The sequence below is a fragment of the Eschrichtius robustus genome, chromosome 1 (assembly GCF_028021215.1).
Source record: "Eschrichtius robustus isolate mEscRob2 chromosome 1, mEscRob2.pri, whole genome shotgun sequence".
NCBI classification, from domain to species: domain Eukaryota; kingdom Metazoa; phylum Chordata; class Mammalia; order Artiodactyla; family Eschrichtiidae; genus Eschrichtius; species Eschrichtius robustus.
The window spans coordinates 144062895-144083609 of NC_090824.1; the positions used below are offsets into that span (position 1 = coordinate 144062895).

The window sequence follows — 20715 nt, forward strand, 5'->3', positions numbered from 1 at the left end:
TGTGTTCTGCAGCGTCCCAGCATGTGCTTGGATCGATGATGACACCCTTGCATGCATTTCTTGGAAAATCTGAACCAAATGAGTGAGAACACTCTACCGTCTCCTCATCGAAACTGAGGTTCAGCACGTTTCCTCTCTCAGGGGGAGAGGACAGTTAGGAATGAGGGCCAGCGTCCCCCGCCGACATGCATGCAAACACCACCAAGGGCTCCAGGATTGGAGGGGCTCCTGTCTGAGGGTTGACCTTGTCTGCACATAAGCTGTGTTATCTGTGAATCCAGGGTCCCTGCTGAATGGCTGTTGAGGGAATGCGAGGGGGCAGGCTCTCCTGCTGGTCTTAAGAGTCGGAGTGTGTGCTGGTCTAGGCCCAGTTAGCTTGCAGTTGGGAGGTGAGTTTTGGCCAGGATCACGCATCGTGCATGCCATTTTGGGGGTTGATTCTGGAAGCCAAAATGAGCAAGCGTCCGTGGTTGGTGCCTTGAACCTCAGGCCAGGCCTGTGGATCTCCCTGTTCTTGCGTTTTTCACGGTGAGGTTCTCGAGTGCCTAGTGAGGCTGGAGCAATGGGCGGGGGTGAGCTCGGTTGGGCATCGGAGGAAAGCGGCTGAAGGATTAGGCCTCGCTGCTGCCCTTGTTTGCTTCTCTACTTTAACTCCCGGCACAGTGTTGATGCCAAGCGGGTCATCGTGGAGTGGGGACAGGAACGAGTGCTGAATTTAAACCTGCGTGGATCACTGATGGCCCGCACAGGAAGGTAAGGGAAGATGTGGACATGTCCTTTGTGATGTCGTGGAATAGGCTATCATAATTGGGTTGCAGGTGCTGGCCTCGGCTTCCCAAGGATGTGTCATGTTCGTGATTGGCTGGCATCAGCTGCCTATGGAGGGGATGGCTTTGGCAGTTCAGGTGGATGAGGTGAGGTAGGTAACTGTGTAGATTTGGAATCCCATTGCCAGAGGAAAGACACCCAAAGGGTGTCTTGCGAGACGTAAAGAAGATTGACATGGTGACGCGTCTGTGCTGGCCTCCTTGGAGGATGTTTAGTTATGCGAACATCCCCTTTGGCCGCCTTGTTCCCTTGTTTGGGAATGTGCAAAGCGAAAATGCTTCTCCCGGGGGGGCATGACTCGGCTTGCGAACAGCCATAGGTTTATCTGGAGCAGTCCATTGGGGGGACAGAGGTGGGGGCACTGTTGCGACACCAGGCGAACTGTCGTGGACAGCCACTGTGCCCTTTCAAGGTTCCAGGTCCCCTCGTGTGGCAAAGGTTTTCCGTTGAAAGTCTGTCTGTGGTCCTCGGGGACAGTGCCTTTGATCACTGTGAGTTCCTCGGTTGTGTCGCTGTGGCAGTGGAGAATTGCCAGGATGCATGGGGTGGGGTGGGCATCATCAAAGCAGACAGGCTTGCGGTGTGTCTTCCCTGCTGTTCAGTGTCTCCGTGTTCGCATGATGTCTGTGGCTTCAAGTAGAGTCGAGTCGCCCTGCAGGCAGGAGGAGGGCACATAGGACCAGGCTGTGTAGCGTTTGAGTGTTTCCTCAGTGGTCAGGGCCGCGAACCCTACCAGTTGGAAGCTTGCCTCTACGTGGCCGGGAAGGTGGCCTAATTTCCGCTGTGGGGTTCCAACCTGTGTCATGGTTGCTGAAGCCCAACACTTCCCATTGAGGGCTTCCCACGGGGTCATGGAAAGTGATTTGGTCTAGTTGGCGAGATGAGGCACTTGGGCCGAAGTCCATTAACGCCTTGAGAAGTGCCAGGCTGCATCGTGCTTTTTGGCAACTGCAGGTCAGTGTCAGCCCGCCCATGGGAGGTTACCTTGCTTCCGGGAGCACTGGGAGAGACCCCAAGGGCACATCAGATGTGCTGGTAGGTGGCAGGATCTCCAGGTCCACATAGGTGTGACACCCACGGCCGGGAGGGAGGTCTCGTCCAGTCTTTGTGCTTTGGTCAGAAGGCGTGGCTGTGGGAGAGCGGGAGTCTGTGGCCTATTTCGACAGCCTTGGGGTCAAAGTTCGCATGCGGCCTCATGAAGCTGACAGGGGTCTTTCTCCTTTCAGTTGGGGGTCCAACCAGGGTGCTGTGTATAAACTATGACGTTTACTGTTAGAGGCGTCTGCAGAGGGCCACAGGGACACCCAGAGACCAAGACGCGTATTTAGCGGCACACACAGGAATCCACAAACGCATCCTCGTGCAGAGTCACAGTCACACACGCCCACACGTGTGAATACACAAATACAGCGTCTCACACACCGAGCAACGTACGTGCGTAACTTCCTTCAGTCGTGCTGTGAGACACACAATCAGTTTTCGGTAAGGGATAGTGGTACTTGGGAAGGAGGTTCCAGGCTCACGCCCAGATTATGTGTTCACAAAAATCATGTTCTCTGAGGACCCTGGTGCAATTTAGAAACCTGCGTGATTTCTGTCCACTTCTCAGGTGCAGTTGCAGCGTAAGGCTGGCTGTTGGCAGAGAAGAAGACCTTCGCATTGTCTGATGTCTGGATGTGCTAAGGAGAACTGGAAAAAGAGGGGCTGGTGCATGTTGCCGAGCATGGCTGTGGATATCTAAGGACGGTAGGCATTCACCCATACTAAGATGTGCCATTGGATATTAGGATTTCCACAGATGGACCCAATGGTTGCAAGAGTGGATTGATTGTTGGTCCTGCTGAGTGGCCTGAGGACTGTGGATTCCCCAGGCAGTTGGAGTATTTCCAGGTCATGGCTCCTCTGCAGAGACCCACGGCCTTCCCTTTTGTGTTCTGCAGCGTCCCAGCATGTGTTTGGATCGATGATGACACCCTTATATGCATTCCTTGGAAAATCTGAACAAAATGAGTGAGAACGCTCTACCGTCTCCTCATCGAAACTGAGGTCCAGCACGTTTCCTCTCTCGGGAGTACGGGACAGTTAGGAGTGAGGGCCAACGTCCCCTGCTGACAGGCATGCAAACACCACTAAGGGCTCCAGCATTGGAGGGGCTCCTGTCTGAGGGTCGACCATGTCTGCCCATAAGCTGGGTCATCTATGAATCCCCGGTCCCTGCTAAAAGGCCGTTGAGGGAATGCAAGAGGGCAGGCTTTCCTGCTAGTCTTCAGGGTCGGAGTGTGTTCTGGTATAGACCCAGTAAGATTGCAGCTTGGAGAGGTGATTTTTGGACAGGATCACGCTTTGTGCATGCCACTTCCGAGGTTGATTATGGAAGCCAAAATGAGCAAGCTTCCGTGGTTGGAGCCTGGAGCCTCAGGCCAGGCCTGTGGCCCTCTCTGTTGTTGTGTTTCACGCAGTGAGGTTCTTGACTGCCCGGTGTGGCTGGAGCAGTGGGCGGGCGTGGGCGGGAGTTGGGCGATGGCGGAAGGGGGCTGAAGGTTTAGGCCTCAGTGCTGCCCCTGTCAGCTCCTCTGCTGAAGTTACCGGCACACTGTTGGCGCTAAGTGGATGTTCGTGGAGTGGGGTGTGGGTCGAGTGAAGCATTTCAGTCTGGGTGGTGGCTGCTGGCCTGGAGAGAAAGGTAAGGTATCATGAGGAAAGGTCCTGTGTGATGTTGTAGGATGGGCTGTCATCATTGGGTTGCAGGCGCTGGCCTCGGCTTCCCAAGAATGTGTCTTGTTCGTGATGGGCTGGCATAAGCTGCCTATGGAGCGGATGGCTTTGGCAGTTCAAGTGGGTGAGTTGAGGTAGGTAACTCGTGTAGAGTTGCAATCCCGTTGCCCGAGGAATGACACCCAAAGGGTGTCTTGCGGGAAGTAGGGAAGATCGACATGCTGAGGCGTCTGTGCCGGCCTCCTTGGAGGTAGTTGAGTTATGCGAACATCCCCTTTGGCCGCTTTGTTCCCTTGTTTGGCAATGTGTAAAGCGAAAGTGTTTCTCCCGTGGGGGAATGACGCGACCGGCCAGTGTAGCACACAGGCCTTTCGAACAGCCAGAGGTTTATCTGGAGCAGTCCATTGGTGGGGCAGAGATGGGGGCCCCATTGCCATGCCTGCTGTGCTGCCGTGGCCAGACACTGTTCCCTTTCAGGTTTCCAAGTCCCCTCGCATGGCAGAGGTCTTCCGTTGAATGTCTGTCTGTGGTCCTCGGGGACCATGCCTTTGATCACTGTGAGTTACTCGGTAGTGTCACTGTGGCAGTGGAGAATTTCCAGGATGCATGGGGTGGGATCAGCATCAGCGAAGGAGACAGGCTTGTGGTCTGTCTTCCCTGGTGTTCAGTGTTCCCGTATTCTGAAGACGTTTGTGGTTTCCAGTAGGGTCGTGTCGACCTGTGGGCTGGAGGAGGGCACGTAGGACGAGGCTTTCAAGGGTTTGAGAGTTTCCTTAGGGGTCAGGGCCGTGAACATTCAAGATGGGAGCTGCCTGAGACGTGGCTGGGCATGTGGAGTAGTCTCCGCCGTGGGGATCCGACATGGGTCATGGTGGCTGAGGCCCACCACTTCCTGTGGTGGGCAGTCCCACGGGTCAATGGAAAGTGATTAGGCCTAGTTGGCGAGAAGTGGCACGTGGGCCCACGTTCGTTAGCCCCTTGTGTGGTTTCAGGCCTCATCTTGGCAGTAGACAGCTGCCGGTCGGTGTCGGCCAGACCATGGGAGTTCCCTTGCTTCCGGAAGTGCTGCGAGTGACCCCAAATGCCCATGAGATACACTGGTAGCTGACAGAGTCTCGAGGTGCACGTAGATGTCACAGCCAAGGCCCGGAGGCAGGTCTCGTCCAGGCTGTGTGTTTTTGTCAGAAGGCGTGGCTGTGGGAGAGCGGGAGTCCATGGACTATTTCAACAGCCCCTGGGGGTCAAAGTGTGCCTGCGGCCTCTTGAAGCTGACAGGGGTCTTTCTCCTTTCAGTTGGGGGTCTAACCAGGGTGCTGTGTATAAACTATTTCTTTTATTGTTGGACTCCTCTTCACAGGGCCATAGGGACACACAGAGACCAAGACGCGTATTCAGCGGCACACAGAGAAACCCACAAGCACGTCCGCATGCGCAGTCACAGTCACACATGCCCAAACGCGTGAACACACACGTACAGCCTCTCACACACCGGCCAACGTATGTGCCTAACTTCCTGCAGTCGTACTATCAGACAGGCAGTCAATTCTCGGTAAGGGATAGAGGTCCTTGGGAAGCAGTTTCAGAGCTCGAGGCCAGGTAAATGTTTGTATGGATCATGTCCTCTGAGGACACCGGCCCACTTATGAAGCCTCGGTGATTTCTGTCCACTTCTCAGGTGCAGGTGCTGGGAAAGGCTGGCCGTCGGCACAAAGAAGAAGACCTTCGTGTGCTCTGATGACTGGACGTGCTAAGAAGAACTGGAAAAAGTGAGGCGGGCCCATGTCCCCGAGCATGGTCGTGGATAACTCAGGATGGTAGGTATTCAAGCACCCCAAATGTGCCATTAGGTATTAGGTTTTCCTCAGACGGGCCCAATGGCTTCAAGAGTGGATTGATTGTTCCTCTTGCTGAGTGACCTGAGGGCTGTGGATTCTCCAGGCTTTTGAGGTAGCCCAGGCTCATGGCTCCTGTACAGAGCCCCGCGCACACCCCGGTTGTGTTCTGCAGCGTCCCAGCATGTGCTTGGATCGATGATGACACCCTTGCATGCATTTCTTGGAAAATCTGAACCAAATGAGTGAGAACACTCTACCGTCTCCTCATCGAAACTGAGGTTCAGCACGTTTCCTCTCTCAGGGGGAGAGGACAGTTAGGAATGAGGGCCAGCGTCCCCTGCCGACATGCATGCAAACACCACCAAGGGCTCCAGGATTGGAGGGGCTCCTGTCTGAGGGTTGACCTTGTCTGCACATAAGCTGTGTTATCTGTGAATCCAGGGTCCCTGCTGAATGGCTGTTGAGGGAATGCGAGGGGGCAGGCTCTCCTGCTGGTCTTAAGAGTCGGAGTGTGTGCTGGTCTAGGCCCAGTTAGCTTGCAGTTGGGAGGTGAGTTTTGGCCAGGATCACGCATCGTGCATGCCATTTTGGGGGTTGATTCTGGAAGCCAAAATGAGCAAGCGTCCGTGGTTGGTGCCTTGAACCTCAGGCCAGGCCTGTGGATCTCCCTGTTCTTGCGTTTTTCACGGTGAGGTTCTCGAGTGCCTAGTGAGGCTGGAGCAATGGGCGGGGGTGAGCTCGGTTGGGCATCGGAGGAAAGCGGCTGAAGGATTAGGCCTCGCTGCTGCCCTTGTTTGCTTCTCTACTTTAACTCCCGGCACAGTGTTGATGCCAAGCGGGTCATCGTGGAGTGGGGACAGGAACGAGTGCTGAATTTAAACCTGCGTGGATCACTGATGGCCCGCACAGGAAGGTAAGGGAAGATGTGGACATGTCCTTTGTGATGTCGTGGAATAGGCTATCATAATTGGGTTGCAGGTGCTGGCCTCGGCTTCCCAAGGATGTGTCATGTTCGTGATTGGCTGGCATCAGCTGCCTATGGAGGGGATGGCTTTGGCAGTTCAGGTGGATGAGGTGAGGTAGGTAACTGTGTAGATTTGGAATCCCATTGCCAGAGGAAAGACACCCAAAGGGTGTCTTGCGAGACGTAAAGAAGATTGACATGGTGACGCGTCTGTGCTGGCCTCCTTGGAGGATGTTTAGTTATGCGAACATCCCCTTTGGCCGCCTTGTTCCCTTGTTTGGGAATGTGCAAAGCGAAAATGCTTCTCCCGGGGGGGCATGACTCGGCTTGCGAACAGCCATAGGTTTATCTGGAGCAGTCCATTGGGGGGACAGAGGTGGGGGCACTGTTGCGACACCAGGCGAACTGTCGTGGACAGCGACTGTGCCCTTTCAAGGTTCCAGGTCCCCTCGTGTGGCAAAGGTTTTCCGTTGAAAGTCTGTCTGTGGTCCTCGGGGACAGTGCCTTTGATCACTGTGAGTTCCTCGGTTGTGTCGCTGTGGCAGTGGAGAATTGCCAGGATGCATGGGGTGGGGTGGGCATCATCAAAGCAGACAGGCTTGCGGTGTGTCTTCCCTGCTGTTCAGTGTCTCCGTGTTCGCATGATGTCTGTGGCTTCAAGTAGAGTCGAGTCGCCCTGCAGGCAGGAGGAGGGCACATAGGACCAGGCTGTGTAGCGTTTGAGTGTTTCCTCAGTGGTCAGGGCCGCGAACCCTACCAGTTGGAAGCTTGCCTCTACGTGGCCGGGAAGGTGGCCTAATTTCCGCTGTGGGGTTCCAACCTGTGTCATGGTTGCTGAAGCCCAACACTTCCCATTGAGGGCTTCCCACGGGGTCATGGAAAGTGATTTGGTCTAGTTGGCGAGATGAGGCACTTGGGCCGAAGTCCATTAACGCCTTGAGAAGTGCCAGGCTGCATCGTGCTTTTTGGCAACTGCAGGTCAGTGTCAGCCCGCCCATGGGAGGTTACCTTGCTTCCGGGAGCACTGGGAGAGACCCCAAGGGCACATCAGATGTGCTGGTAGGTGGCAGGATCTCCAGGTCCACATAGGTGTGACACCCACGGCCGGGAGGGAGGTCTCGTCCAGTCTTTGTGCTTTGGTCAGAAGGCGTGGCTGTGGGAGAGCGGGAGTCTGTGGCCTATTTCGACAGCCTTGGGGTCAAAGTTCGCATGCGGCCTCATGAAGCTGACAGGGGTCTTTCTCCTTTCAGTTGGGGGTCCAACCAGGGTGCTGTGTATAAACTATGACGTTTACTGTTAGAGGCGTCTGCAGAGGGCCACAGGGACACCCAGAGACCAAGACGCGTATTTAGCGGCACACACAGGAATCCACAAACGCATCCTCGTGCAGAGTCACAGTCACACACGCCCACACGTGTGAATACACAAATACAGCGTCTCACACACCGAGCAACGTACGTGCGTAACTTCCTTCAGTCGTGCTGTGAGACACACAATCAGTTTTCGGTAAGGGATAGTGGTACTTGGGAAGGAGGTTCCAGGCTCACGCCCAGATTATGTGTTCACAAAAATCATGTTCTCTGAGGACCCTGGTGCAATTTAGAAACCTGCGTGATTTCTGTCCACTTCTCAGGTGCAGTTGCAGCGTAAGGCTGGCTGTTGGCAGAGAAGAAGACCTTCGCATTGTCTGATGTCTGGATGTGCTAAGGAGAACTGGAAAAAGAGGGGCTGGTGCATGTTGCCGAGCATGGCTGTAGATATCTAAGGACGGTAGGCATTCACCCATACTAAGATGTGCCATTGGATATTAGGATTTCCACAGATGGACCCAATGGTTGCAAGAGTGGATTGATTGTTGGTCCTGCTGAGTGGCCTGAGGACTGTGGATTCCCCAGGCAGTTGGAGTATTTCCAGGTCATGGCTCCTCTGCAGAGACCCACGGCCTTCCCTTTTGTGTTCTGCAGCGTCCCAGCATGTGTTTGGATCGATGATGACACCCTTATATGCATTCCTTGGAAAATCTGAACAAAATGAGTGAGAACGCTCTACCGTCTCCTCATCGAAACTGAGGTCCAGCACGTTTCCTCTCTCGGGAGTACGGGACAGTTAGGAGTGAGGGCCAACGTCCCCTGCTGACAGGCATGCAAACACCACTAAGGGCTCCAGCATTGGAGGGGCTCCTGTCTGAGGGTCGACCATGTCTGCCCATAAGCTGGGTCATCTATGAATCCCCGGTCCCTGCTAAAAGGCCGTTGAGGGAATGCAAGAGGGCAGGCTTTCCTGCTAGTCTTCAGGGTCGGAGTGTGTTCTGGTATAGACCCAGTAAGATTGCAGCTTGGAGAGGTGATTTTTGGACAGGATCACGCTTTGTGCATGCCACTTCCGAGGTTGATTATGGAAGCCAAAATGAGCAAGCTTCCGTGGTTGGAGCCTGGAGCCTCAGGCCAGGCCTGTGGCCCTCTCTGTTGTTGTGTTTCACGCAGTGAGGTTCTTGACTGCCCGGTGTGGCTGGAGCAGTGGGCGGGCGTGGGCGGGAGTTGGGCGATGGCGGAAGGGGGCTGAAGGTTTAGGCCTCAGTGCTGCCCCTGTCAGCTCCTCTGCTGAAGTTACCGGCACACTGTTGGCGCTAAGTGGATGTTCGTGGAGTGGGGTGTGGGTCGAGTGAAGCATTTCAGTCTGGGTGGTGGCTGCTGGCCTGGAGAGAAAGGTAAGGTATCATGAGGAAAGGTCCTGTGTGATGTTGTAGGATGGGCTGTCATCATTGGGTTGCAGGCGCTGGCCTCGGCTTCCCAAGAATGTGTCTTGTTCGTGATGGGCTGGCATAAGCTGCCTATGGAGCGGATGGCTTTGGCAGTTCAAGTGGGTGAGTTGAGGTAGGTAACTCGTGTAGAGTTGCAATCCCGTTGCCCGAGGAATGACACCCAAAGGGTGTCTTGCGGGAAGTAGGGAAGATCGACATGCTGAGGCGTCTGTGCCGGCCTCCTTGGAGGTAGTTGAGTTATGCGAACATCCCCTTTGGCCGCTTTGTTCCCTTGTTTGGCAATGTGTAAAGCGAAAGTGTTTCTCCCGTGGGGGAATGACGCGACCGGCCAGTGTAGCACACAGGCCTTTCGAACAGCCAGAGGTTTATCTGGAGCAGTCCATTGGTGGGGCAGAGATGGGGGCCCCATTGCCATGCCTGCTGTGCTGCCGTGGCCAGACACTGTTCCCTTTCAGGTTTCCAAGTCCCCTCGCATGGCAGAGGTCTTCCGTTGAATGTCTGTCTGTGGTCCTCGGGGACCATGCCTTTGATCACTGTGAGTTACTCGGTAGTGTCACTGTGGCAGTGGAGAATTTCCAGGATGCATGGGGTGGGATCAGCATCAGCGAAGGAGACAGGCTTGTGGTCTGTCTTCCCTGGTGTTCAGTGTTCCCGTATTCTGAAGACGTTTGTGGTTTCCAGTAGGGTCGTGTCGACCTGTGGGCTGGAGGAGGGCACGTAGGACGAGGCTTTCAAGGGTTTGAGAGTTTCCTTAGGGGTCAGGGCCGTGAACATTCAAGATGGGAGCTGCCTGAGACGTGGCTGGGCATGTGGAGTAGTCTCCGCCGTGGGGATCCGACATGGGTCATGGTGGCTGAGGCCCACCACTTCCTGTGGTGGGCAGTCCCACGGGTCAATGGAAAGTGATTAGGCCTAGTTGGCGAGAAGTGGCACGTGGGCCCACGTTCGTTAGCCCCTTGTGTGGTTTCAGGCCTCATCTTGGCAGTAGACAGCTGCCGGTCGGTGTCGGCCAGACCATGGGAGTTCCCTTGCTTCCGGAAGTGCTGCGAGTGACCCCAAATGCCCATGAGATACACTGGTAGCTGACAGAGTCTCGAGGTGCACGTAGATGTCACAGCCAAGGCCCGGAGGCAGGTCTCGTCCAGGCTGTGTGTTTTTGTCAGAAGGCGTGGCTGTGGGAGAGCGGGAGTCCATGGACTATTTCAACAGCCCCTGGGGGTCAAAGTGTGCCTGCGGCCTCTTGAAGCTGACAGGGGTCTTTCTCCTTTCAGTTGGGGGTCTAACCAGGGTGCTGTGTATAAACTATTTCTTTTATTGTTGGACTCCTCTTCACAGGGCCATAGGGACACACAGAGACCAAGACGCGTATTCAGCGGCACACAGAGAAACCCACAAGCACGTCCGCATGCGCAGTCACAGTCACACATGCCCAAACGCGTGAACACACACGTACAGCCTCTCACACACCGGCCAACGTATGTGCCTAACTTCCTGCAGTCGTACTATCAGACAGGCAGTCAATTCTCGGTAAGGGATAGAGGTCCTTGGGAAGCAGTTTCAGAGCTCGAGGCCAGGTAAATGTTTGTATGGATCATGTCCTCTGAGGACACCGGCCCACTTATGAAGCCTCGGTGATTTCTGTCCACTTCTCAGGTGCAGGTGCTGGGAAAGGCTGGCCGTCGGCACAAAGAAGAAGACCTTCGTGTGCTCTGATTACTGGACGTGCTAAGAAGAACTGGAAAAAGTGAGGCGGGCCCATGTCCCCGAGCATGGTCGTGGATAACTCAGGATGGTAGGTATTCAAGCACCCCAAATGTGCCATTAGGTATTAGGTTTTCCTCAGACGGGCCCAATGGCTTCAAGAGTGGATTGATTGTTCCTCTTGCTGAGTGACCTGAGGGCTGTGGATTCTCCAGGCTTTTGAGGTAGCCCAGGCTCATGGCTCCTGTACAGAGCCCCGCGCACACCCCGGTTGTGTTCTGCAGCGTCCCAGCATGTGCTTGGATCGATGATGACACCCTTGCATGCATTTCTTGGAAAATCTGAACCAAATGAGTGAGAACACTCTACCGTCTCCTCATCGAAACTGAGGTTCAGCACGTTTCCTCTCTCAGGGGGAGAGGACAGTTAGGAATGAGGGCCAGCGTCCCCCGCCGACATGCATGCAAACACCACCAAGGGCTCCAGGATTGGAGGGGCTCCTGTCTGAGGGTTGACCTTGTCTGCACATAAGCTGTGTTATCTGTGAATCCAGGGTCCCTGCTGAATGGCTGTTGAGGGAATGCGAGGGGGCAGGCTCTCCTGCTGGTCTTAAGAGTCGGAGTGTGTGCTGGTCTAGGCCCAGTTAGCTTGCAGTTGGGAGGTGAGTTTTGGCCAGGATCACGCATCGTGCATGCCATTTTGGGGGTTGATTCTGGAAGCCAAAATGAGCAAGCGTCCGTGGTTGGTGCCTTGAACCTCAGGCCAGGCCTGTGGATCTCCCTGTTCTTGCGTTTTTCACGGTGAGGTTCTCGAGTGCCTAGTGAGGCTGGAGCAATGGGCGGGGGTGAGCTCGGTTGGGCATCGGAGGAAAGCGGCTGAAGGATTAGGCCTCGCTGCTGCCCTTGTTTGCTTCTCTACTTTAACTCCCGGCACAGTGTTGATGCCAAGCGGGTCATCGTGGAGTGGGGACAGGAACGAGTGCTGAATTTAAACCTGCGTGGATCACTGATGGCCCGCACAGGAAGGTAAGGGAAGATGTGGACATGTCCTTTGTGATGTCGTGGAATAGGCTATCATAATTGGGTTGCAGGTGCTGGCCTCGGCTTCCCAAGGATGTGTCATGTTCGTGATTGGCTGGCATCAGCTGCCTATGGAGGGGATGGCTTTGGCAGTTCAGGTGGATGAGGTGAGGTAGGTAACTGTGTAGATTTGGAATCCCATTGCCAGAGGAAAGACACCCAAAGGGTGTCTTGCGAGACGTAAAGAAGATTGACATGGTGACGCGTCTGTGCTGGCCTCCTTGGAGGATGTTTAGTTATGCGAACATCCCTTTGGCCGCCTTGTTCCCTTGTTTGGGAATGTGCAAAGCGAAAATGCTTCTCCCGGGGGGGCATGACTCGGCTTGCGAACAGCCATAGGTTTATCTGGAGCAGTCAATTGGGGGGACAGAGGTGGGGGCACTGTTGCGACACCAGGCGAACTGTCGTGGACAGCCACTGTGCCCTTTCAAGGTTCCAGGTCCCCTCGTCTGTCAAAGGTTTTCCGTTGGAAGTCTGTCTGTGGTCCTCGGGGACAGTGCCTTTGATCACTGTGAGTTCCTCGGTTGTGTCGCTGTGGCAGTGGAGAATTGCCAGGATGCATGGGGTGGGGTGGGCATCATCAAAGCAGACAGGCTTGCGGTGTGTCTTCCCTGCTGTTCAGTGTCTCCGTGTTCGCATGATGTGTGTGGCTTCAAGTAGAGTCGAGTCGCCCTGCAGGCAGGAGGAGGGCACTTAGGACCAGGCTGTGTAGCGTTTGAGTGTTTCCTCAGTGGTCAGGGCCGCGAACCCTACCAGTTGGAAGCTTGCCTCTACGTGGCCGGGAAGGTGGCCTAATTTTCGCTGTGGGGTTCCAACCTGTGTCATGGTTGCTGAAGCCCAACACTTCCCATTGAGGGCTTCCCACGGGGTCATGGAAAGTGATTTGGTCTAGTTGGCGAGATGAGGCACTTGGGCCGAAGTCCATTAACGCCTTGAGAAGTGCCAGGCTGCATCGTGCTTTTTGGCAACTGCAGGTCAGTGTCAGCCCGCCCATGGGAGGTTACCTTGCTTCCGGGAGCACTGGGAGAGACCCCAAGGGCACATCAGATGTGCTGGTAGGTGGCAGGATCTCCAGGTCCACATAGGTGTGACACCCACGGCCGGGAGGGAGGTCTCGTCCAGTCTTTGTGCTTTGGTCAGAAGGCGTGGCTGTGGGAGAGCGGGAGTCTGTGGCCTATTTCGACAGCCTTGGGGTCAAAGTTCGCATGCGGCCTCATGAAGCTGACAGGGGTCTTTCTCCTTTCAGTTGGGGTCCAACCAGGGTGCTGTGTATAAACTATGACGTTTACTGTTAGAGGCGTCTGCAGAGGGCCACAGGGACACCCAGAGACCAAGACGCGTATTTAGCGGCACACACAGGAATCCACAAACGCATCCTCGTGCAGAGTCACAGTCACACACGCCCACATGTGTGAATACACACATACAGCGTCTCACACACCGAGCAACGTATGTGCGTAACTTCCTTCAGTCGTGCTGTGAGACACACAATCAGTTTTCGGTAAGGGATAGTGGTACTTGGGAAGGAGGTTCCAGGCTCACGCCCAGATTATGTGTTCACAAAAATCATGTTCTCTGAGGACCCTGGTGCAATTTAGAAACCTGCGTGATTTCTGTCCACTTCTTAGGTGCAGTTGCAGCGTAAGGCTGGCTGTTGGCAGAGAAGAAGACCTTCGCATTGTCTGATGTCTGGATGTGCTAAGGAGAACTGGAAAAAGAGGGGCTGGTGCATGTTGCCGAGCATGGCTGTGGATATCTAAGGACGGTAGGCATTCACCCATACTAAGATGTGCCATTGGATATTAGGATTTCCACAGATGGACCCAATGGTTGCAAGAGTGGATTGATTGTTGGTCCTGCTGAGTGGCCTGAGGACTGTGGATTCCCCAGGCAGTTGGAGTATTTCCAGGTCATGGCTCTTCTGCAGAGACCCACGTCCTTCCCTTTTGTGTTCTGCAGCGTCCCAGCATGTGTTTGGATCGATGATGACACCCTTATATGCATTCCTTGGAAAATCTGAACAAAATGAGTGAGAACGCTCTACCGTCTCCTCATCGAAACTGAGGTCCAGCACGTTTCCTCTCTCGGGAGTACGGGACAGTTAGGAGTGAGGGCCAACGTCCCCTGCTGACAGGCATGCAAACACCACTAAGGGCTCCAGCATTGGAGGGGCTCCTGTCTGAGGGTCGACCATGTCTGCCCATAAGCTGGGTCATCTATGAATCCCCGGTCCCTGCTAAAAGGCCGTTGAGGGAATGCAAGAGGGCAGGCTTTCCTGCTAGTCTTCAGGGTCGGAGTGTGTTCTGGTATAGACCCAGTAAGATTGCAGCTTGGAGAGGTGATTTTTGGACAGGATCACGCTTTGTGCATGCCGCTTCCGAGGTTGATTATGGAAGCCAAAATGAGCAAGCTTCCGTGGTTGGAGCCTGGAGCCTCAGGCCAGGCCTGTGGCCCTCTCTGTTGTTGTGTTTCACGCAGTGAGGTTCTTGACTGCCCGGTGTGGCTGGAGCAGTGGGCGGGCGTGGGCGGGTGTTGGGCGATGGCGGAAGGGGGCTGAAGGTTTAGACCTCAGTGCTGCCCCTGTCAGCTCCTCTGCTGAAGTTGCCGGCACACTGTTGGCGCTAAGTGGATGTTCGTGGAGTGGGGTGTGGGTCGAGTGAAGCATTTCAGTCTGGGTGGTGGCTGCTGGCCTGGAGAGAAAGGTAAGGTATCATGAGGAAAGGTCCTGTGTGATGTTGTAGGATGGGCTGTCATCATTGGGTTGCAGGCGCTGGCCTCGGCTTCCCAAGAATGTGTCTTGTTCGTGATGGGCTGGCATAAGCTGCCTATGGAGCGGATGGCTTTGGCAGTTCAAGTGGGTGAGTTGAGGTAGGTAACTTGTGTAGAGTTGCAATCCCGTTGCCCGAGGAATGACACCCAAAGGGTGTCTTGCGGGAAGTAGGGAAGATCGACATGCTGAGGCGTCTGTGCCGGCCTCCTTGGAGGTAGTTGAGTTATGCGAACATCCCCTTTGGCCGCTTTGTTCCCTTGTTTGGCAATGTGTAAAGCGAAAGTGTTTCTCCCGTGGGGGAATGACGCGACCGGCCAGTGTAGCACGCCGGCCTTTCGAACAGCCAGAGGTTTATCTGGAGCAGTCCATTGGTGGGGCAGAGATGGGGGCCCCATTGCCATGCCTGCTGTGCTGCCGTGGCCAGACACTGTTCCCTTTCAGGTTTCCAAGTCCCCTCGCATGGCAGAGGTCTTCCGTTGAATGTCTGTCTGTGGTCCTCGGGGACCATGCCTTTGATCACTGTGAGTTATTCGGTAGTGTCACTGTGGCAGTGGAGAATTTCCAGGATGCATGGGGTGGGATCAGCATCAGCGAAGGAGACAGGCTTGTGGTCTGTCTTCCCTGGTGTTCAGTGTTCCCGTATTCTGAAGACGTTTGTGGTTTCCAGTAGGGTCGTGTCGCCCTGTGGGCTGGAGGAGGGCACGTAGGACGAGGCTTTCAAGGGTTTGAGAGTTTCCTTAGGGGTCAGGGCCGTGAACATTCAAGATGGGAGCTGCCTGAGACGTGGCTGGGCATGTGGAGTAGTCTCCGCCGTGGGGATCCGACATGGGTCATGGTGGCTGAGGCCCACCACTTCCTGTGGTGGGCATTCCCACGGGTCAATGGAAAGTGATTAGGCCTAGTTGGCGAGAAGTGGCACGTGGGCCCACGTTCGTTAGCCCCTTGTGTGGTTTCAGGCCTCATCTTGGCAGTAGACAGCTGCCGGTCGGTGTCGGCCAGACCATGGGAGTTCCCTTGCTTCCGGAAGTGCTGCGAGTGACCCCAAATGCCCATGAGATACACTGGTAGCTGACAGAGTCTCGAGGTGCACGTAGATGTCACAGCCAAGGCCCGGAGGCAGGTCTCGTCCAGGTTGTGTGTTTTTGTCAGAAGGCGTGGCTGTGGGAGAGCGGGAGTCCATGGACTATTTCAACAGCCCCTGGGGGTCAAAGTGTGCCTGCGGCCTCTTGAAGGTGACAGGGGTCTTTCTCCTTTCAGTTGGGGGTCTAACCAGGGTGCTGTGTATAAACTATTTCTTTTATTGTTGGACTCCTCTTCACAGGGCCATAGGGACACACAGAGACCAAGACGCGTATTCAGCGGCACACAGAGAAACCCACAAGCACGTCCGCATGCGCAGTCACAGTCACACATGCCCAAACGCGTGAACACACACATACAGCCTCTCACACACCGGCCAACGTATGTGCCTAACTTCCTGCAGTCGTACTATCAGACAGGCAGTCAATTCTCGGTAAGGGATAGAGGTCCTTGGGAAGCAGTTTCAGAGCTCGAGGCCAGGTAAATGTTTGTATGGATCATGTCCTCTGAGGACACCGGCCCACTTATGAAGCCTCGGTGATTTCTGTCCACTTCTCAGGTGCAGGTGCTGGGAAAGGCTGGCCGTCGGCACAAAGAAGAAGACCTTCGTGTGCTCTGATGACTGGACGTGCTAAGAAGAACTGGAAAAAGTGAGGAGGGCCCATGTCCCCGAGCATGGTCGTGGATAACTCAGGATGGTAGGTATTCAAGCACCCCAAATGTGCCATTAGGTATTAGGTTTTCCTCAGACGGTCCCAATGGCTTCAAGAGTGGATTGATTGTTCCTCTTGCTGAGTGACCTGAGGGCTGTGGATTCTCCAGGCTTTTGAGGTAGCCCAGGCTCATGGCTCCTGTACAGAGCCCCGCGCACACCCCGGTTGTGTTCTGCAGCGTCCCAGCATGTGCTTGGATCGATGATGACACCCTTGCATGCATTTCTTGGAAAATCTGAACCAAATGAGTGAGAACACTCTACCGTCTCCTCATCGAAACTGAGGTTCAGCACGTTTCCTCTCTCAGGGGGAGAGGACAGTTAGGAATGAGGGCCAGCGTCCCCCGCCGACATGCATGCAAACACCACCAAGGGCTCCAGGATTGGAGGGGCTCCTGTCTGAGGGTTGACCGTGTCTGCACATAAGCTGTGTTATCTGTGAATCCAGGGTCCCTGCTGAATGGCTGTTGAGGGAATGCGAGGGGGCAGGCTCTCCTGCTGGTCTTAAGAGTCGGAGTGTGTGCTGGTCTAGGCCCAGTTAGCTTGCAGTTGGGAGGTGAGTTTTGGCCAGGATCACGCATCGTGCATGCCATTTTGGGGGTTGATTCTGGAAGCCAAAATGAGCAAGCGTCCGTGGTTGGTGCCTTGAACCTCAGGCCAGGCCTGTGGATCTCCCTGTTCTTGCGTTTTTCACGGTGAGGTTCTCGAGTGCCTAGTGAGGCTGGAGCAATGGGCGGGGGTGAGCTCGGTTGGGCATCGGAGGAAAGCGGCTGAAGGATTAGGCCTCGCTGCTGCCCTTGTTTGCTTCTCTACTTTAACTCCCGGCACAGTGTTGATGCCAAGCGGGTCATCGTGGAGTGGGGACAGGAACGAGTGCTGAATTTAAACCTGCGTGGATCACTGATGGCCCGCACAGGAAGGTAAGGGAAGATGTGGACATGTCCTTTGTGATGTCGTGGAATAGGCTATCATAATTGGGTTGCAGGTGCTGGCCTCGGCTTCCCAAGGATGTGTCATGTTCGTGATTGGCTGGCATCAGCTGCCTATGGAGGGGATGGCTTTGGCAGTTCAGGTGGATGAGGTGAGGTAGGTAACTGTGTAGATTTGGAATCCCATTGCCAGAGGAAAGACACCCAAAGGGTGTCTTGCGAGACGTAAAGAAGATTGACATGGTGACGCGTCTGTGCTGGCCTCCTTGGAGGATGTTTAGTTATGCGAACATCCCCTTTGGCCGCCTTGTTCCCTTGTTTGGGAATGTGCAAAGCGAAAATGCTTCTCCCGGGGGGGCATGACTCGGCTTACGAACAGCCATAGGTTTATCTGGAGCAGTCCATTGGGGGGACAGAGGTGGGGGCACTGTTGCGACACCAGGCGAACTGTCGTGGACAGCCACTGTGCCCTTTCAAGGTTCCAGGTCCCCTCGTGTGTCAAAGGTTTTCCGTTGGAAGTCTGTCTGTGGTCCTCGGGGACAGTGCCTTTGATCACTGTGAGTTCCTCGGTTGTGTCGCTGTGGCAGTGGAGAATTGCCAGGATGCATGGGGTGGGGTGGGCATCATCAAAGCAGACAGGCTTGCGGTGTGTCTTCCCTGGTGTTCAGTGTCTCCGTGTTCGCATGATGTCTGTGGCTTCAAGTAGAGTCGAGTCGCCCTGCAGGCAGGAGGAGGGCACATAGGACCAGGCTGTGTAGCGTTTGAGTGTTTCCTCAGTGGTCAGGGCTGCGAACCCTACCAGTTGGAAGCTTGCCTCTACGTGGCCGGGAAGGTGGCCTAATTTCCGCTGTGGGGTTCCAACCTGTGTCATGGTTGCTGAAGCCCAACACTTCCCATTGAGGGCTTCCCACGGGGTCATGGAAAGTGATTTGGTCTAGTTGGCGAGATGAGGCACTTGGGCCGAAGTCCATTAACGCCTTGAGAAGTGCCAGGCTGCATCGTGCTTTTTGGCAACTGCAGGTCAGTGTCAGCCCGCCCATGGGAGGTTACCTTGCTTCCGGGAGCACTGGGAGAGACCCCAAGGGCACATCAGATGTGCTGGTAGGTGGCAGGATCTCCAGGTCCACATAGGTGTGACACCCACGGCCGGGAGGGAGGTCTCGTCCAGTCTTTGTGCTTTTGTCAGAAGGCGTGGCTGTGGGAGAGCGGGAGTCTGTGGCCTATTTCGACAGCCTTGGGGTCAAAGTTCGCATGCGGCCTCATGAAGCTGACAGGGGTCTTTCTCCTTTCAGTTGGGGGTCCAACCAGGGTGCTGTGTATAAACTATGACGTTTACTGTTAGAGGCGTCTGCAGAGGGCCACAGGGACACCCAGAGACCAAGACGCGTATTTAGCGGCACACACAGGAATCCACAAACGCATCCTCGTGCAGAGTCACAGTCACACACGCCCACACGTGTGAATACACAAATACAGCGTCTCACACACCGAGCAACGTACGTGCGTAACTTCCTTCAGTCGTGCTGTGAGACACACAATCAGTTTTCGGTAAGGGATAGTGGTACTTGGGAAGGAGGTTCCAGGCTCACGCCCAGATTATGTGTTCACAAAAATCATGTTCTCTGAGGACCCTGGTGCAATTTAGAAACCTGCGTGATTTCTGTCCACTTCTCAGGTGCAGTTGCAGCGTAAGGCTGGCTGTTGGCAGAGAAGAAGACCTTCGCATTGTCTGATGTCTGGATGTGCTAAGGAGAACTGGAAAAAGAGGGGCTGGTGCATGTTGCCGAGCATGGCTGTAGATATCTAAGGACGGTAGGCATTCACCCATACTAAGATGTGCCATTGGATATTAGGATTTCCACAGATGGACCCAATGGTTGCAAGAGTGGATTGATTGTTGGTCCTGCTGAGTGGCCTGAGGACTGTGGATTCCCCAGGCAGTTGGAGTATTTCCAGGTCATGGCTCCTCTGCAGAGACCCACGTCCTTCCCTTTTGTGTTCTGCAGCGTCCCAGCATGTGTTTGGATCGATGATGACACCCTTATATGCATTCCTTGGAAAATCTGAACAAAATGAGTGAGAACGCTCTACCGTCTCCTCATCGAAACTGAGGTCCAGCACGTTTCCTCTCTCGGGAGTACGGGACAGTTAGGAGTGAGGGCCAACGTCCCCTGCTGACAGGCATGCAAACACCACTAAGGGCTCCAGCATTGGAGGGGCTCCTGTCTGAGGGTCGACCATGTCTGCCCATAAGCTGGGTCATCTATGAATCCCCGGTCCCTGCTAAAAGGCCGTTGAGGGAATGCAAGAGGGCAGGCTTTCCTGCTAGTCTTCAGGGTCGGAGTGTGTTCTGGTATAGACCCAGTAAGATTGCAGCTTGGAGAGGTGATTTTTGGACAGGATCACGCTTTGTGCATGCCGCTTCCGAGGTTGATTATGGAAGCCAAAATGAGCAAGCTTCCGTGGTTGGAGCCTGGAGCCTCAGGCCAGGCCTGTGGCCCTCTCTGTTGTTGTGTTTCACGCAGTGAGGTTCTTGACTGCCCGGTGTGGCTGGAGCAGTGGGCGGGCGTGGGCGGGAGTTGGGCGATGGCGGAAGGGGGCTGAAGCTTTAGGCCTCAGTGCTGCCCCTGTCAGCTCCTCTGCTGAAGTTACCGGCACACTGTTGGCGCTAAGTGGATGTTCGTGGAGTGGGGTGTGGGTCGAGTGAAGCATTTCAGTCTGGGTGGTGGCTGCTGGCCTGGAGAGAAAGGTAAGGTATCATGAGGAAAGGTCCTGTGTGATGTTGTAGGATGGGCTGTCATCATTGGGTTGCAGGCGCTGGCCTCGGCTTCCCAAGAATGTGTCTTGATCGTGATGGGCTGGCATAAGCTGCCTATGGAGCGGATGGCTTTGGCAGTTCAAGTGGGTGAGTTGAGGTAGGTAACTCGTGTAGAGTTGCAATCCCGTTGCCCGAGGAATGACACCCAAAGGGTGTCTTGCGGGAAGTAGGGAAGATCGACATGCTGAGGCGTCTGTGCCGGCCTCCTTGGAGGTAGTTGAGTTATGCGAACATCCCCTTTGGCCGCTTTGTTCCCTTGTTTGGCAATGTGTAAAGCGAAAGTGTTTCTCCCGTGGGGGAATGACGCGACCGGCCAGTGTAGCACGCAGGCCTTTCGAACAGCCAGAGGTTTATCTGGAGCAGTCCATTGGTGGGTCAGAGATGGGGGCCCCATTGCCATGCCTGCTGTGCTGCCGTGGCCAGACACTGTTCCCTTTCAGGTTTCCAAGTCCCCTCGCATGGCAGAGGTCTTCCGTTGAATGTCTGTCTGTGGTCCTCGGGGACCATGCCTTTGATCACTGTG

The 20715-nt window shown here is 54.9% G+C and overlaps 8 non-coding genes across 8 annotated transcripts; all 8 read left to right on the top strand.

The window, feature by feature from the left end:
• The first annotated feature begins 29 nt into the window (after positions 1–29).
• LOC137778788 (small nucleolar RNA SNORD116) lies at positions 30–122 on the top strand. Its single transcript, XR_011077001.1, has one exon. It is a non-coding gene; the product is annotated as a small nucleolar RNA SNORD116 (small nucleolar RNA).
• A 2663-nt stretch (positions 123–2785) lies between these two features.
• LOC137753425 (small nucleolar RNA SNORD116) lies at positions 2786–2878 on the top strand. Its single transcript, XR_011071477.1, has one exon. It is a non-coding gene; the product is annotated as a small nucleolar RNA SNORD116 (small nucleolar RNA).
• A 2689-nt stretch (positions 2879–5567) lies between these two features.
• Positions 5568–5660, top strand: LOC137778793 (small nucleolar RNA SNORD116). The gene has a single exon (XR_011077002.1). It is a non-coding gene; the product is annotated as a small nucleolar RNA SNORD116 (small nucleolar RNA).
• Positions 5661–8323: 2663 nt separating this feature from the next.
• LOC137753431 (small nucleolar RNA SNORD116) lies at positions 8324–8416 on the top strand. The gene has a single exon (XR_011071478.1). It is a non-coding gene; the product is annotated as a small nucleolar RNA SNORD116 (small nucleolar RNA).
• Positions 8417–11105: 2689 nt separating this feature from the next.
• On the top strand, positions 11106–11198 carry LOC137778795 (small nucleolar RNA SNORD116). Its single transcript, XR_011077007.1, has one exon. It is a non-coding gene; the product is annotated as a small nucleolar RNA SNORD116 (small nucleolar RNA).
• A 2661-nt stretch (positions 11199–13859) lies between these two features.
• On the top strand, positions 13860–13952 carry LOC137753443 (small nucleolar RNA SNORD116). The gene has a single exon (XR_011071480.1). It is a non-coding gene; the product is annotated as a small nucleolar RNA SNORD116 (small nucleolar RNA).
• Positions 13953–16641: 2689 nt separating this feature from the next.
• LOC137778801 (small nucleolar RNA SNORD116) lies at positions 16642–16734 on the top strand. Its single transcript, XR_011077010.1, has one exon. It is a non-coding gene; the product is annotated as a small nucleolar RNA SNORD116 (small nucleolar RNA).
• A 2663-nt stretch (positions 16735–19397) lies between these two features.
• LOC137753451 (small nucleolar RNA SNORD116) lies at positions 19398–19490 on the top strand. Its single transcript, XR_011071485.1, has one exon. It is a non-coding gene; the product is annotated as a small nucleolar RNA SNORD116 (small nucleolar RNA).
• Positions 19491–20715: the final 1225 nt, after the last annotated feature.